This window comes from Mus caroli, chromosome 12 (assembly GCF_900094665.2).
Source record: "Mus caroli chromosome 12, CAROLI_EIJ_v1.1, whole genome shotgun sequence".
In the NCBI taxonomy this organism is placed as follows: Eukaryota; Metazoa; Chordata; class Mammalia; order Rodentia; family Muridae; genus Mus; species Mus caroli.
The window spans coordinates 49,936,627-49,954,021 of NC_034581.1; positions in this window are offsets into that span (position 1 = coordinate 49,936,627).

Genomic DNA, 17,395 nt, shown 5'->3' on the forward strand with positions numbered 1-17,395 from the left:
AGGGAGGGAGGGAGGAAGGAAGGAAGGAAGGAAGGAAGGAAGGAAGGAAGGAAGGAAGGAAGGAAGGAAGGAAGGAAGGAGAAAAAGAAATAAAAAGAATTACCACATTGGATTTTTGTTTTGGGGGGTTTTGGGGGGTCTTGTTTGTTTGTTTGTTTGTTTGTTTGTTTGTTTTATGACTAGCACCTCAGAACATGAACCTCGTTGTCCGATTAACTCTGCAAGGGGAGAACTGCACATTACATCATACGTGTCCCTCTGGCACAGCCTCTGAATTGAGACCACACATACCTGCACTGAGTTAGTGATGACGGAATTATTAATGAGTTAGTCACATAAAACATTGAAACTATATCCTGGCCTGAGCCCCACCCCAGGGCTGCAACCCAATTTTTCTGATCTAGTTTCTAATGTGGAATGAATGGTCTGAGATACAGGAGAGAGACTCCAAGTGATTCTAGTGGACAGCCAAGTTTGATAGTGCCTGCTCTTGTACCCACACATAAAGGCAGCCCAACATTCTTTTCAACCATGAGAACCATTTATTGAATACCGTTAGCTGTACTGTCTCATTAGATGCCCAAAAGCCCCTGGGAGGTCTGGGGGGTCACCAGGTCCGTTTTATAGTTTAAAAAGTAAAGGCTCAGAGAAGTTACTTTTTTTTTTTTTTTTTTTTTTTTTGGTTTGGGTTTTTTTTTTTTTCGAAACAGGGTTTCTCTGTATAGCCCTGGCTGTCCTGGAACTCACTCTGTAGACCAGGCTGGCCTTGAACTCAGAAATACACCTGCCTCTGCCTCCTAAGTGCTGGGATTAAAGGCGTGCACCACCATGCCCGACGAGAAGTTAACATTATTGATCCAACATTTCACAACTCTGAAAGCAAAGCTGGGGTTTGAAACCTGACTGACTTCAGAAGATGACGCTACCCACTCTTGCCCTGGGCAAGACTCATTCCACATGGAGCTCACCAACCATATTTCGGTCCCCAGAGGGCCATGGTGCTTTTCCTGCTGTCTGGGGATCAACACTTCACTCTGTCTGTAGGAGAGCATGTGCCAGTTAAGGGGAACTTGCTAGTAGATGTTTATGGAGAAGCAATGTCAAGACGATAATGAAAAGGTCTTCCCATCCAATTCACTGGGTGCCTGGGGTCCCACTCTCTCTGATCTCTCCTCTTTGCCCACCCTGATCCACCCCACTGGTCTTCACTCACCTTTCTGGCACTCCCCCCAGTCTCCAGATCAAGTCTAAAAACAATAAAGTGTGCCCAGAAGCCAACATTTCTGTTTATCCTGCTGGCTGGTAGCATCATTCAATGTTTGTTGATATTCTGTGTTTGCCTCTATGTTGCTAATGTCTCCTCCTCCTCCTCAAGATGAGAGAGGGATTGAGGAAGAATGCTGACGAAATTCTTACATTGCCTCATAACAACTGCCAACTGTCTCATATCTCATGGTGAGTAAAGGTGACTTGGCCCTCACACACTAAACAATGAAAGCCATTCCCTGACCTGCCTTCTCCTGCTTGGGGATGCTCTTCCCAAATGTGGGCCACACCAGTCTGCATGTGTTCATTGTATGTGTAGGTTTTGCCTCACCGTATGTATATGACTACATGTGAGCCTTGTGCTCTAAATCACCTCTCCAGCCCCAGAAAACATGTTCTTACCCTCCATCCCCTGTACCCACTCCCTCTGGTCTTCCCCGCCCACTTCCTGGGTGATTTCCCTCTGTTCTTCACCCTGATGTCATCACTTGGCACACATCACAGACCCATACATTTTGTCTTAGCTATGACATAGTCCTCTGTTAGAAACAGAAATAGAGGAGGGCTAGAGAGATGGCTCGCCACTGCTGCTCTTCCAGAGGACCTGGGTTTGGTTCTCAGCATCCACGTGATAGCTAACAACCCTCTGAGCCTCTAGTTCCAGAGGACCCCATACCCTCCTCTGGTCCCCATGAGCACTTAGAATGTGATGCAAAGATATATGCAAGTACGCGAAACAAAAGTAAATAAAAATCTCAAAAATGAATCTAAAAAGTAGAAATAGACACAGCTGAAGCTGAAGCAATGGCCCGGCCGTTAAGAGCACATACTGACCTCGCAGGGGACCTGAGTTCAATTCCAGCATCCACATGGTGGCTCACAACCATCTGTGACTCTAGTTGCAGAGAATCTGACTTAACATAGAAGAACATGGACCCTGGGTTAGTGGGTACAGGCATGAGGTCCTGAGTTCAAATCTCCAGCATCCACATAAAAGCTAGTCACTCACGTCTGTAATGCTAGCTTGGATAGAGGAGATGAGAAAATTCTGGGTGCTAGCTGGCCAGGCAGCCTAGCCAAAACAGCAATCTTTAGGTTCAGTTAGAGTCTCTGTCTCAAGAGAATAGGAAGTGATAGGAGATACCCAGGATTCTCTTCTGACTCCTGCAAGCTCTATGTGTGGGCATGTGTAACCACCCACACACATGTGTACACCACAGATGGAAAGAAAAACCACAGTGGAACAAAGCATCATTGTGCTTCTTTGTAGGATTCATATTGAGCAAGCGCCAGAACCTAGGGCAAAGTCTGCCTGATGATGCTGAATCCCCGAGGAGATCTCAGAGTCTCGCTGCCAACTATGAAGTGGGGCCCGAGCATCAGTGTTTCCCCAGACTCCCAGCTGATGGAAGTCAATTAAGCACAATTAAGATGGTGAAGGGGCACCGTAGATGGCCCAACTACCCAATGGTAAAGCTGCCTACCATGCAAGCTTGAGTTCAATCCTCAGAACTCATCTGGAAAAAGCCAGGATGGTGACACACCTGTAATTCCAGCAGCATGGAGGGAAGCACAGACGGGAGGCTCTCTGGGCTCACTGGCCAGCCAGCATAGCCAAATGGCTGCACTTCAGGTTCAGTGAGAGACTTTCTCTCAAAAAAAAAAATCAGGCAGAATGCCATTGAGGGAGATACTCTGTATCAATCTCTGGCCTTCACACATATGTGTAAACAGATACATGCACCCCACACATGTACGCAGAGAGAGAGAAACACAGAGAGAGACAGAGAGAGAGACACAGAGAGAGACAGAGAGAGAGAGAGAGAGAGAGAGAGAGAGAGAGAGAGAGAGAGAGAGANAGAGAGAGAGAGAGAGAGAGAGAGAGAGAGAGAGAGAGAGAGAGAGAGAGAGAGAGAGAATATAGACAAGCTACGGGTAGTGACCATGAGCATAATGCCAGTGTTACGGCTGAGGCTAATTTGCAACTAGCCTGGGCTACCTAGCAAGGCAATCTCAGGAAGGAAAAGAAAAAGGGGGGAAGAGAGAGATGGCAAACTCAAGTTCTCTGCAAAAGCCCTGAAGTGTCTGCCGACTGACTGATCAGTTCTTGAGCTGCACCCCAAGAACTGAAATTGCCTTGTGTTAGCTTCAGCACCCTCAGTCGCCATGGATTTATCACTCAAGTAACTGACCTGAAAGCCTTTTGACTTAGGGAAAAACTCTCAAAATGTCTTCTCAGCAGACTCACAAAGTCCTCCACCAGCCCCAAAGCCATGACTGCCATCCTATTTTGCCTGAAACATACAGTGTTGCTACTCTGCAGTAATGCACACCTACCTGTACTCCTCAAAATGTAGGCACTGATTTATTACTGTTCCTTGTTCTATGGTTCTGAGTCATGTAACCGCCTGCACAGCAGGACGTGGCAAAGACGGAGGCTCTTGTTCCCTTTAAGTGATAGCTGCCTTTTGTGTTGACAATATTATAAGCAGCATGTGAACCTAGATCTAACTTTGAATCTCAAGGATCTACAGGAGATAGAGCAGTGGGGTTGTTGTTGTGGCTGCTGCTGTTGCTGCTGTTGTCATTGTTGCTGCTTTTATTGTTGTTGTAGGGTTTTGTTTTGCTTGTTTATTTTGAGGCAGAGTCTCACTATGAAGCCCTTGACTGTCCTGGAACTGACTGTATAGTGTAGACCAGACTGGCCTGGAACTCACAGAGATCCACCTGCCTCTGCCTTCTGAGTGCTGGGATTAAAGGCTTATGCCATCATGCCTGGCCCAGGGCAATAGTTCTTAATGCTGACTTCATGTCAATCACCTTCGAAACTATGACTGCATGGCCTTCACCCAAATGATTCTGACTTAAATAGATTAAGATAAAACTCCAGTATTCGAATCTTCCTTTCCTTTTTTTTTTTTTAAGATTCATTGATTTATTCTATGTGCATATACTGTCTGTCACTCTCTTCAGACACACCAGAAGAGGGCATCAGATCCCATTACAGATGGTTGTGAGCCACCATGTGGTTGCTGGGAATTGAACTCAGAGCAATCATCTCCCTAGCCCTTCCTTCCCGTTTCTTAAGTTGTATTTAAGTAACTTCCATCAGTAATAGAATGATCCAGTTACTACCCTTCCTTTGTAAAGCCGATCCAATGAGACTGGAGAATCTACTGTGCTTTGGGGTTAAGAGTTTATGAGCTAGAAAAGAAATTAACATCAAGTAAAGAGAGAAACTTCTAGGGCTGGAGAGATGGCTTCAGTGGTTAAGAGCACTGACGGCTCTTCCACAGGTCCTGAGTTCAATTCCCAGCAACCACATGATATCTTACAACCATCTGTAGATGGGATCTGATGCCCTTTTCTGGTGTGTTTGAAGACAGGTACAGTGTACTCATATACATAAAATAAATAAACAAATCTTTTAAAAAAAAAAAAAAGCTTCTAGAACATGGAGAGGTCACCGTGAGGTCTCCAAATAGTCAGTGTCACTCTTTTGGCTCTCAGGTGATCAAAAGAGAAGAAAGGTCTCACCAAAAAGGCCTCAGCCGTGTGTAGCCAATTTTCTGCACAGACTTCGCCCACTGTGTGCCCATGGACAGAGCCATTAAGAAATTCATTATTGCAGGGCAGTAATGGTGCACGTCTTTAATCCCAGCACTAGGGAGGCAGAAACTGGCCAGTCTGGTCTACAAAGCAAGTTTCAGGATAGCTAAAAAAAAAAAAAAAAAAAAAAAAAAAAGCTGGGGAGGTCATCAGGGACAGTTTCTTAAGCTTAAGGAACAGTGTCTTCAACACTTATGTGCTTCGCAAGCTCCATGCCAAGCTGCTCTACTCCATGAGATCTGCCATTTACAACCAGGTGGAGAGGACTCGATCCGAAACCGGAATGGTCTGCACACATCCACCGCAATTTAGACCTGTCAGATGTTGCCTCGCACTTCCACCAAGTCCACAAAAGGATTCGTAAGGAAAGAAGAAAAAACACATGAGGGAAAACAAAGTCAGTGTGGCCGAGGGAGGGAGTGGAAGAGATGAGGAGAGCCATTCTGATAAGATAAACAACAGCAACTACAAAGTCTTGCTGTAGGACAACCGGGGAGATTTAAATATCAACTTAATTGCAGATGGTGTGAGAGCTGGTCTCTAAGAAACACCTAGAACAGCAAGGAAACACACCCAAAGAGGTGAGCGGTTTTTACAGACAGAATGAACTTTGGAGGAGAGTCCCATCGTGAATGTGGGCATCGCCCATCCCCATGGGCTAGGGTCCAGCATTGAATACAAAAAGCAGCTGAACTCAGCCATTCCCTGCTCCACTTCCTGAGCTGTCCAGATGTGAGCAACATCAGGCCTGCTGCCATGTAACCTCTATCCCTGACACGGGGGTGGGGAGGTGGGGGGGGCAGGGGGGCCACAAATAAATCTTTCTTCCTTATAGGACCTTCTTATCAGGTATTTGGTCACCGAAGTCAGAAAAGTCACTAACATTAGTTACTATCCTAAGGTATTGATTGAATAGTACGTTGTATTCTGTAGACAAATGTCTGTGTTCTTTAGTGGTTGGCACCGAACACTGAGAAGTACTGTGTCACATAATGTGTACCTCACTTGCTTTCAATGGACCCGACAGCACCGAAAGAAAGCTAGGCATTAGCCAGGTGTAGTGGCGCCCGCCTTTAATCCCAGCACTCCGGAGGCAGAGGCAGGCGGATTTCTGAGTTCGAGGACAGCCTGGTCTACAAAGTGAGTTCCAGGACAGCCAGGGTTACACAGAGAAACCCTGTCTCAAAAAAAAAAAAAGAAAAAAGAAAAAAAGAAAAAAGAAAGAAAGAAAGAAAGAGAGAGAGAGAGAGAAAGAAAGAAAGAGAGAAAGAAAGCAAGCAAGCAAGCTAGGCATTGAGACACAACTGAGCAAAGGCATCGAGAAAGCAAAATATTATACAATTGTTAAAGCCAGGAAGAGGGGTATAATAGTTCTTTGTGAGAACTTTTCAATATATTTGAAATACTTTTTTAAGAAATAAAATAAGTCTACAAGCAGGGCATAGTGGCATACGTCCGTGATCCAAATAGTCAGGGTTGGATTACAGCCTGGGCTACAAAGAAAGATCTATCTCCAAAAAAAAAAAAAAAAAGTTGAGAATTGAAGAAATGTTAAAACACCGATTAAAAACCACTCACACAGCAAATAATTTCCCTCCGCTCGAGTTCTCTCTTGAGAAATTTCCAAGAAAATCTACTCACAGCTTGAACCCTTCTGACCCTAACAACACACCCAAATGTGCATTTCTCAGCCTTTGCTCCCTGGGTTTGAATAGGCATCTCCTGTTCAAATAAGTGTAGAAAATCCAGGGTTCTGAGTTTTCTTACTGCTGGAGTTCTCACTGGAGTTGGGACAGGCACTGACATAGCGCTACTGTCCCCACCCCTTCTCAACCATGGAGCCTTTCATCTCAGAGTATCTTGTGTGTTTGGTGTTTGCGGGCAGGCACTCAGAAAAATACTACCATAAAGTGTCCTCCGTGTGGTTTATGGCTCTCTTTTCTGCTATTAATCAGAGTTGCAGAGTTGTAGTAACAACAGACTCAATGCAATGTCGTGCTCATGAAAACCTAAGAGTGCAATTATAACTAAATTCAGGCACAGGTTTTTTTTCATTTGATGCATGCGTGCAAACTCTTACTCAAGTGCTCCAAAGACATCTGCTTTAAATCATGAGTTGCTGGAAAGACTCAGGTGTCCTTCCATTGGACACCTGGAACAGAACCACCCATCTGCAGGTGGAATAAAAATGTGAACCCTAAGCATAAAGGGAGAAGTTTAAGAGCACTCTCACTTTCTAAAAGGTTTTGTCTCAGGGTGCTACTCCAGGCCCTGCTGCAGCTGTTATATGGGTACCCAGCTGTCTCAGAGCACCCTTCAGCCCCTGCCTACAGATGCTAGCTGACATCTCTCCTTGCTTCCAACACACTAGAAGGAGTATGTAATTGTCACCAATGAACTCCTTTAGACTCAGAGAACCGAAGCGGCTTGCCCCAAGAGTCTGGTAACAACAGTCTTCAGAAGTTCCTACGCTGTACATACAGAAGCAGAACCTCAGCCAAAGCAGATCCATTCTACCCACGCAGGTTCAAAACATCTGGAGAGCATGGGTGTCCATTCAGGACCTATGTCAGCAAGAGAAACTTTTTTTTTTTAGGTAGATACTATTTATTATTTCTCATTTTGCTTCTCATTGACATCTTTTCTGAATTTCAGGTTTAATGTCAAAAAATGTACAAATATGGGCAAATTATTCAGTAACAAAGCCAACATTCTGGATGCAATACAAAAATTAAATTAGTGGTTGATCAAAAACTCAAATATAAACGGAATACTCTATTTCTTAACAAAAAAGTTATAATTGTAACACAATAACTGATATAAATGAGAATAAGGCTAATTAACAGGTGTTGTTTCAGTTCAAACTAGCAATCTTCTTTAAACAGGAAAAAGTATTAATCTAATGGTTTTCATGTCTGCACAGTCTAGGAACAAAAGAGGAGAATCGGTGCTTTAAAAAAATAACAAAAAAATAAGCCGGGCAGTGGTGGCGCATGCCTTTAATCCCAGCACTAGGGGGGCAAAGGCAAGCGGATTTCTGAATTCGAGGCCAGCCTGGTCTACAGAGTGAGTTCTAGAACAGCCAGGGCTACACAGAGAAACCCTGTCTCGAAAAACCAATAAATAAATAAATAAATAAATAAATAAATAAATAAATAAATAAATACAAAACCCTGCACACAAAGCACACTTTCAAACAATGGAATGAAATCTCTCTAAAATGAGGCTCAAGCAAAGTGTGTGTCAAGACCTACAGGTCTAAAGTAATAAACAGTAGCAATATCTGCACAACAAAAGTCAGTACACTAGAGCCAGGCAGTGGTGGCACATGCCTTTAAACCCAAGCAGAGGCAGGTGAATCTCTGTGAGTTCAAGGCCAGCCTGGTCTACAGAGGGAATTCCAGGGCTACGTGGAGAAACCCTGTTTCAAAAAAACAAAAAAACAAAAAGACTGATCAAATCTTTTCTTTCCTTTTTTTCTCTTACTTGTGATTGCCTGCAGTAGTTTAATAAACACCAAATGCTGGAAGTTACTTAACCACGCTACCCAGATTGGAATTCTCACTAGTTCAAATTTACAAAGCTTTTTTAACACAATAGTAGCCATCAGAAAAAAGAAAAAAAAAAACTCACATTTTAATTTTGCATACTCAAGTCACCTATTTGGTCAACTAAGAGGAGCCAATTTGATTACAAGAAAGTATTTCAGTAGCATCAGCTATATAAATGTATTATTTCATGTACCACAGATAAGCTTTCTGTGCAGAGGAACACGTGACAGAGCAAGACAAAAGGACCCAAGCGCTTCCTCTAAAGGTGCCAAACCCATTTTTCCAAGAAAAGTATCTTCAGGGTTAGGACCTGAACAAAACTTCCTTCTTTAAAAATGCACACACAAAGTCTTTTGCCTCCAGCAGTATAAGCTCCTTAACAAGGTAGTAATTACAGGTATTTAGCTCAAAACTTTTCCTAATTTTCAGGATTAAAACCAGTGTTGTGTCAAGTATGGAAAATAATTCTTCCCTTAGGTCTCCTCAAATTCAATGAATCCCATTTCTTCATCTCCTTCTGTCAGGACTCCTGTCAATATCAACCCCTCATTCTTGTCCTGAAGTGTTTCTGTCAGGCCGTCTGTGCTATAGACAGTAAAGGGTCCCGCCAGTACTAGAATCTATTATTTTGCCAAAACTCTTCGTTATGCTACACTGCGGTGCCAGCGAACTGGTACTAGGCTGGCACAGCCACTGGTTTGAGATTCTCTTTTACTAAGCCAAGTTACCTGTGGTATGTTGAACCTCAAAAGGTAGCTTTTGGATGGACAGGATCAGACTATGTCCAACCCAGTGTCATCCCTGCAGATGAGTGGCCTTGAATGCATTTGCAGAGGCCTCTTTAACAATTTGATAAAAAAAAAAAAGAAAACAAGGAGACCCATCTGCACCTTAGCCAGAGCTACCTGATAACTCCATAGGACCCTTCTTCTGCAATTACATAGGGTCTGCTTTTATTCTTTGGGAAAACAGTCTAATCCTCTAAAAGAGGCAACTTCTGTGTGCTTATGTGGGCTGTTGGTGTTATGTTTTTCACTATATATTATAAGCTTTTGTTTTGTTTGGGGGTTTTTTGGTTTGGTTTTTTTTGGGGGGGAGGCGGTTGTTTTGTTTTGTTTTGTTTTGTTTTGTTTTGTTTTGTTTTGTTTTGTTTTGTTTTGTTTCAAGACAGGGTTTCTCTGTATAGCCCTGGCTGTCCTGGAACTCACTCTGTAGACCAAGCTGGCCTTGAATGCAAGAGATCTACCTGCCCAAAATTTAGGATTAAGGCATGAGCCACCACATCCGGCACATTGCGAGCTTTTCTGAGAGAACATCTGCATTCTTTGATAAAAATGGGATCTGTGTGGATGAGGTCATATGCGGACCAAGCAGGTCCTTGGGGAACAAGGTTGAGCAAATAATTATAGAGAAGACATTGTTCCTTTATAGGAGGCTGAAGATGGAATCATGGGGAAACACCAGAGTTCTATTGCTAAACGTTCTAAATTAATAACCAGCCGAGTATCTTGCTCGCCCTCTGCGTTTCTCAGGTTACACGGAGAAGGGAGATTCCTAGCACTGATTTCAGCTAGAGAATGCAAGGGCAAGAGCAGGAACCTTGTCCCCCAGTCAGCAGGCTGGGGCAGTGCCCAACCCTGGGGACAGATCCTAGCTCACAGCAGCACCAGAAGCCACCCCTCCTGTGCTCCCCACTGCTGGTGCCCTCAAGACCTAGGAAGAGTTCAAGTTCCTTATCTACAGTTCATGGCCCGGAGGCTCCCCCTTTCCTGTTTGTGGCTCAAGATCATTTAAGGAGCAAAGGTCACTCCTGTAAGTTAATTAACCCTAATAAATATCCACCCATATAAGTACTTGATTGAATCACGTCTACTGATTCACTCTTCCCAGAAGGCTCCAACACGGAAAGCATGAGTCCAAGTCACCAGGTTTGCATGGTAACTGCTTTTGCCTACTGAACCACCTCTTTTTGTTGTTTTGTTTGCTTTGGGGGGGGGGTTGTTTGTTGTTGTTTGGTTGGTTGGTTGGTTGGTTTTCCTCTTATGCTGAGCCATCTTGCTGACACCCCTGGAAATGCAGAAGAAAGACAAGACACGCTAGCTTTCTCTAAGTTAATCTCAAAATAGTCCAAGCAAATAACTGGGATTCTCCTCTAAAGTCACAACTGTACTCTGAAGTCATGAGTCCTTTCTTGGTAGAAATTTCACACAATGAAACTTTTAACTATTTTCAATAAAGCAACAGTGAAGGGCCAAAATAAGCAAATACAACAATGTTGGGTCTCATTTTATCAGTGGAATTTGGGGCAGGCATTAAATTTAACCAAAAAAATAAAATAAAATAATAAGATAAAATAAAATAAAAATAAAATCCTGGTCCTTGGTGTCACCTTGAACCAAGCATTTTCACACTCTAGCAGGCAGACACATACACATAATTAAAAATAACAATTCTCATTTTTAAAACATTTTTTAAAAGTTTGAGAAAGCCCAAGACAAGAGAACCTGAAAACCACTTAGGGTTCACAAGGCTGAGGACTCTGTGCAGAATCACTACCCAATGAGGAGCCTGCATCCAGAGGCTTGCCATCCAAAGGCTGTGACTGCCATTGCCAATACAAACCTTCCATATCGGTAGTCTCAGAAAGTACTTTAAGCTGGAGAGATGGTGTCTTAGTCAGGGTTTCTATTCCTGCACAAACATCATGACCAAGAAGCAAGCTGGGGAGGAAAGGGTTTATTCAGGTTACAATTCCATACTGCTGTTTTTATCACCAAGGAAGTCAGGACTGGAACTCAAGCAGGTCAGGAAGCAGGAGCTGATGCAGAGGCCATGGAGGGATGTTCTTTACTGCCCTACTTCTCCTGGCTTGCTCAGCCTGCTCTCTTATAGAACCCAAGACTACCAGCCCAGAGATGGTCCTACCTACAAGGGGCCTTTCCCGCTTGATCACTAATTGAGGAAATGCCTTACAGTTGGATCTCATGGAGGCATTTCCTCAACTGAAGCTCCTTTCTCTGTGATAACTCCAGCTGTGTCAAGTTGACACAAAACTAGCCAGTACAGATGGCTCAACGGTTAAGAGCACTTACTGTTCTTCTAGAGGTCCTGAGTTCAAATCCCAGCAACCACATGGTAACTCACAACCATCTGTAATGGGATCTGATGCCCTCTTCTGTGTGTCTGAAGACAGCTATGTGTACTTACTCATTTATATAAAATAAATGAAATCTTTAAAAAAAAAAAAAGGGAAGGAAGAAAGTACTTTAAAATGAAATATAAAATATAACAAACCCCTACCCACCCATCCCGGGCAATGAGCAAAGACCTTGGCAGTGGTGGTTCTTATATCAGTCTGGGCCAGAGCAAATGGCACAGCCTAGCTTGATGCCTGGCATGGTAGCCAAAGCTGTCTTATGCCTAGCATTCATACAAATCAAATCAGATCCATCCAGGCAGCACAGCATAGGAGGAGGAAGACAGACAGAAAGACCTGTGGACCACCATGCCAACCACAGACCTGCCCTCCAGTACATGGCACAGGCCGGCCATACACACCCACTTGCCACCACACCGTGCAACAAAGATGGTGGACGTTACCCATCCCCTCATGTGGCTAGCCTGCAGCAAGAGTCAGATGGGAGAGAGAAAGAAGTGGAGCAGCCTGAGCATTATGAAAAGAGACGGAACTGGAGACGGAACTGGAGACTCAAGGATGGAGACTGTTGAGTAGCCTCTTTTGAGTGACAGGCTCTGCCGCCTTGGTCCATGAAGAGGTCCCAGCCTGAACTGCTGCTGACGGCCGTGTCTGAGTCTATGGCTACAAAGAGGCAGAGGTTGGTGTCCGTGGTTCGTATTACCACTAGAGAACACAAGGATGTACCTGATTGGGGCAGCAGCTGGGGACCACGTGGATGTCCAGGGGTTGTGCATAACTGGCCCCATCTCTCACCAGTGGCAGCACTGGGGACAGCGGGTCCTGCACCTCACCCAGGCAGAATAATGGAATCAGCCTTGGTGATAGCGGTGTGGGTGGGCCGGCGAGGGTGTGAGTATGGAAGAGCTGACCTTTCCACTTGTCTGCCGTGGGTGGCATGGGCACAGGGGTGTCCCCCCACCCTCTTGACACTTCTGGCAGTTAGGAAAGCTACCCACAGGGTCATGAGCACAGGAGAGCTATCCCTACCCCTCATCAGCTGCAGTACTCACAAAAATGGCTCCTGCACCTAGCCTGGACAGCACAGCAGAGTTGACCCTGGTGGCAGAGGCCTGGATGAGCCAGCCCCTGAGGGTGAGAGGTGGTGTGGGTGCAGGGACAGTGTCCTCCCTCTCCCCCACTCACCACTTGCAGTAGCCAGGAGAGCTGGCCCTGGGGGCATGAGAGCCAGAGAGCTAGCCCTGCCCTCCAATGACTGTAGCACTCAGGAGAGTAGGCTCTGTACCTCACCTCGGCAACGCAGTAGAGCTGGCTCTGATGGCGAAGGCACTGATGAGCCAGCCCTGAGGGTGTGAGAACGGGAGAGCTGGCCCTGCCCCTGGAAGACCATAGAACTTGGGGGAGTGGGCCCCCAATTTTGACTGGGTAACACAGTGGAGCTGATTCTGGAGTCGTGGGTGCAAATGAGCTGGTCCCCAGGGAATGAGGGCAGAAGAGCTGCCAGTGGTGGCATTGGGTGGCCTAGGTGGATCAGGAAAGCTTGCCCTGGTGGTGCAGATAAGGGGAAGCCAGTAGGCTGCCCACTCGGCTAGCTGCCGGGCCCAGGTCCAGGGCTCTGAATTGTCTCACCCCAATATCCATATCATCTGCAAATGGCTGGGGTGCACGAAAACTGCAGGGTCCCCATGACACAGGGCAACAACAGGACAACCAGGAGGAGTCCCAGTGAGGACCCAGTGCTGATGGTGTCACAGGAGCCAGAGGCCTCAACGCAGACCAATGACTCATTGCAATGAACATTTGCAAGTGAAGATGTATGGACAAACATATTGTGAGACACACTGCAGCCTACAGGATGAGATATTTTTGTTGGTGTTGCTGTGTGTGTGTGTGTGTGTGTGTGTGTGTGTGTGTGTGTGTTTTATTTCAGGGGGAAGGTGGTGGCAAGGGCAAAGGACAGATATGAGGAGAGAGAAAGAAAGGAGCAGAACTGGGGTGCATGATGTAAAACTTGCAAAATCAGTTTTCAAAAAAATTAAAAATATTAACAGGATTGGTTTCTTAATAAAATATCATTGATTTCTGAGTTAAGTAAAAGCCCTTTGCTGACTCTCATTGTATATACAGTCTTGGTACAGTATAAAGCTAGGGCTTATAGCTGCTTCTGAGGCTCTTGCTATGCCATCCTGGCTGACCTTGAACTCAAGAGCCTCCTGCCTCAGCTTCCAGAGTGCTGAGATTTCAGACTTGTATACCATGGTGCCTACTAGCCATTTCTCTCTCTCTTTTGAGGGGTGTGGAGTGGGGGGTGTTCTTTCAATGTAGTTCTGGCTGTTCCTACCTCTGCCTCCCAAGAGCTGTGTATGATTAAAGGCACACACCCACCATCAAGCCCAGCCTTAAAAGCCACTTTCTCTAAAACACATTCTTGAGCAAACACCATGACTAGTATTCAATGGGCCTCAAAGGAAGGGCTTGCTGTGGCAACACTGAAGACTTGATTCTAGGCAGCACTGAGGAAGTCCCTGAAGGAAACCTGCTGCCTGAAGGATACTTCCTCTGTTCTTGGTGCCCTCACTTAACTGGTAAGGTCAGAGGACACTTCCTGTAACCTGAGGTGTCTCTCCCTATTCATTCTCTCACAGCCATGAAGGACAAGAGTGCAGGAGACAACAGGCCAGGAAACCAGAGCCCCTTGTCAAGGTTTTCAAGGTCTTCTTCAGTGGTTTCCTTTCCTTTCAGTCTGTCATCCAGAGCCAGTGCCTGCTTGGGAATGTAGCTGAGTGGGTAGTACTTGCCTGGCATGCCGGAGGCTCAGTAGGCTTTGAGGCAGGGCTTAATCAGGGGCAGATCTCGGAGCACTATGAGGGGAGTGGGAAGGGCAAGGAGAACAGAGTAAGGGAGTCACCCAGTATTCCGTTGTAAGAGACAAGGAGCTAGTTATGTAGTGGAGATGACAGATAAGGAATGAAATGGGAGAAGGAAAGAAAGAAATGAAGCAAAAAACTCATAAGTCCCTTGCATGGGAACAGCAGGCAATTATTTAAAGTACGAAGGCAGTAATTTAGATCCAAAATGTCATCACCATTAATTTTAAGTTTTATTGTAGTCTGTTGGGGGCGAATTCCTGGGGATTATGAATAAAAACTTCTTGAAGTGGAGACTGTAGAAACAATTGACATTTTCCACAGTCCTGGAGGAACAGGGTTTTGAGGAAAACGACTTTTTCGGGGAGAGATCTGCACATCACTGTCTGAAGAGCTAACATCCACCCTTTGCCTACGTCGGCCTCACGAATCAGCTCCATTACGATAAAGCCCCACATGCAATTACATGGCATAGCATTATGTTTAATATTTAAAACTATGTTCTTATCCCTTGTTTTTGGCTGTGGTCATACAGTACTCCAATTTGAGTACACATGTCAGTTTTCCATAGATTTTCTTCTATATCCATGACCTGATAGTCTTTAGTAAGTTAATAGCCAAGAGAATATGAGTTCCTGTGTTAAGACCATGGCCTGTTGCCATGCTGGCTAGATTTTAATGCCCTCTTGACATAACCTAGCATTAGAAAGAAATTCAATTGAGAAAATGCCCCTAACAAATTGGTCTGTGGGCAAGCCTGGGGTGCATTTTCTTGTCTGACAATTGATGCAAAAGAGCCCTGCTCACTGTAGACAGGGCTACCCCTGAGCTGGTGGTATGTGCAAGTGTGTGAAACAGGTCCCAAGGAGCCAGCCAGTAAGCAGCACTCCTCCATGGTCTGTGGGTCTATTCTGCCTCAGGTTCCTGTCCTGTTTAAGTTCCTGCCCTGGCTTCCCTCAGTGATGACAGTGTCATGTAGCTGTAAGCTGAAATCAACCCTTTCCTCTCCAAGTGGCTTTTTGTCGTGGTGTTTTTTTTTTTTATTGCAGCTATAAAAACCCTAACTAAGCATATTTCTCACGCTATGGTTTTATCACTAGAACCTACTCTCCTTTCTCAGAATATAACTAACCAGTATTCCAATTGTTCTCGTCTTAGATTGTATGTGTGTGTGTGTGTATGCATTACATGTTCATGTCTGCATGTGTGGTAAGCATGTGTATGTGTCTGTCTGTCGGTCGGTCGGTTGGTGTGTGTGTCTGTGGGTAGGCCTGAGATCAATATTATGTATCCTTCACAGTTATTCTCCACTTTATTTATTTATTTATTTATTTATTTATCTATCTATCTATATACTGTTTATTGTTTGTTTGTTTGTTTGTTTGTTTGTTTGTTTATTATTGAGTGCATGCAAAGCACACATGAATTCGGGTCCTAAGGCTAAATCCCTTTACTTTCTATATTAGTTACTTCCCTGTTGCCATGATTAGATACAATGACCAAATGTGACTAATGGAAGACAGGGTTGATTTTGGCTTAAGGTTCCAAAGCGAGGGTCTGAAATAATGAAGAGGTATGGCAAATGACAACCAGATCATATCTCCATCACAGAGAGAGAGAGAGAGAGAGAGAGAGAGAGAGAGAGAGAGAGAGAGAGAGAGAGAGAGAGCCAACTGGAAATAGGGTGAGACTTTAAACTCTGAAACCTGCCTCTGGTGTCACACTTCCGCAGCAGAGTTCCACCTGCTGAAGATGCCATAGCCTCTCCAAACAGTGCCACCCACTGGGGACCAAGTCTTCAAATACCTGAGCCTATGGGAGATGATTTTCATTCAAATCTGCTAAGCCATCTCACCACCTATACTGTGGTGGTTTGGATAGGAATGGTCCCCATAGACTCATGTCTTCACATGGCACTATTAGGACCTGTGGCCTTGTTGGAGTAAGTGTGGCCTTCTTGGAGGAGATATGTCACTTGGGGGTGGGCTTTGAGGTCTCAGAAGCTCAAACCAGCTCACTTCTTGCTGCCTGCTAATCCAGATGTAGAACTCTCAGCTCCTTTGCCAGCACCAAGTCTGCTTGTAGGCTGCCATGATTCCTGTCATGCTGATAATGAGCTAAACTGAAAACTGTAACTCTAAAACTGTAAGCCCCAATTAAATGTTGTCCTTTATAAGAGTTGTCATAGCCGTGGTCTCTCTTCACAGCAATAAAACTCTAACACACATCCTTTTTTTTTTTTTTTTTTTTTTTGAGATTCACTGAATCTGGAGTCTATAACCAGTTAGCTAAACCAAGTGGCCAATGACCTACAGGGTCCTTTTGTCTCTGCCTTCCCAGAACTTAGATTACAAACACATGTCAGCATACCTGGATTTTTACACGGGTGCTGAGAATCAAACTCAGGTTTGATGCTTGCCTTTGGCCAGCTATCCCCTAGCCTCTGGTTTTTAATTTAATTACTTGTGGTTTTAAAATCATATCATGTACTATTCATGTAACACAACATTTAAACCAAGTCCAAGATCTTACAAAGCTTTAGCTCGAACACAGATTTTTTAAAAAAATCCTTGCTTTTGTCTTTTCAGTCGTTTTTTGCTTTCTTGCTTGCTGACTTGCTTTTGTCCCCTGCCCACTTTGAAACATGGCCTCACCACATACAACAGGCTGGCTGGCCTTAGACTCCCGATACCTCTGCTTCAGCCTCCAACTTCTCAGATTACAGGTATGTGTGACCACATCAGGTTACTCCTACATCTTTCTTATGAAGATTTATAAAAAGTTTCCCTTATGGGGTGCCGAGCTTCCTCTGGATCACCTGAATCATTAAACAGATAAATCCCTGCTGCTTTCACACTGAACCCAGCTTGCTTGCGAGAGAACAGTTGGCAGGGCTCTGCAAGATGACTGCTTCTCTTTTAAAAGACACACCTCCTCAGGAAATC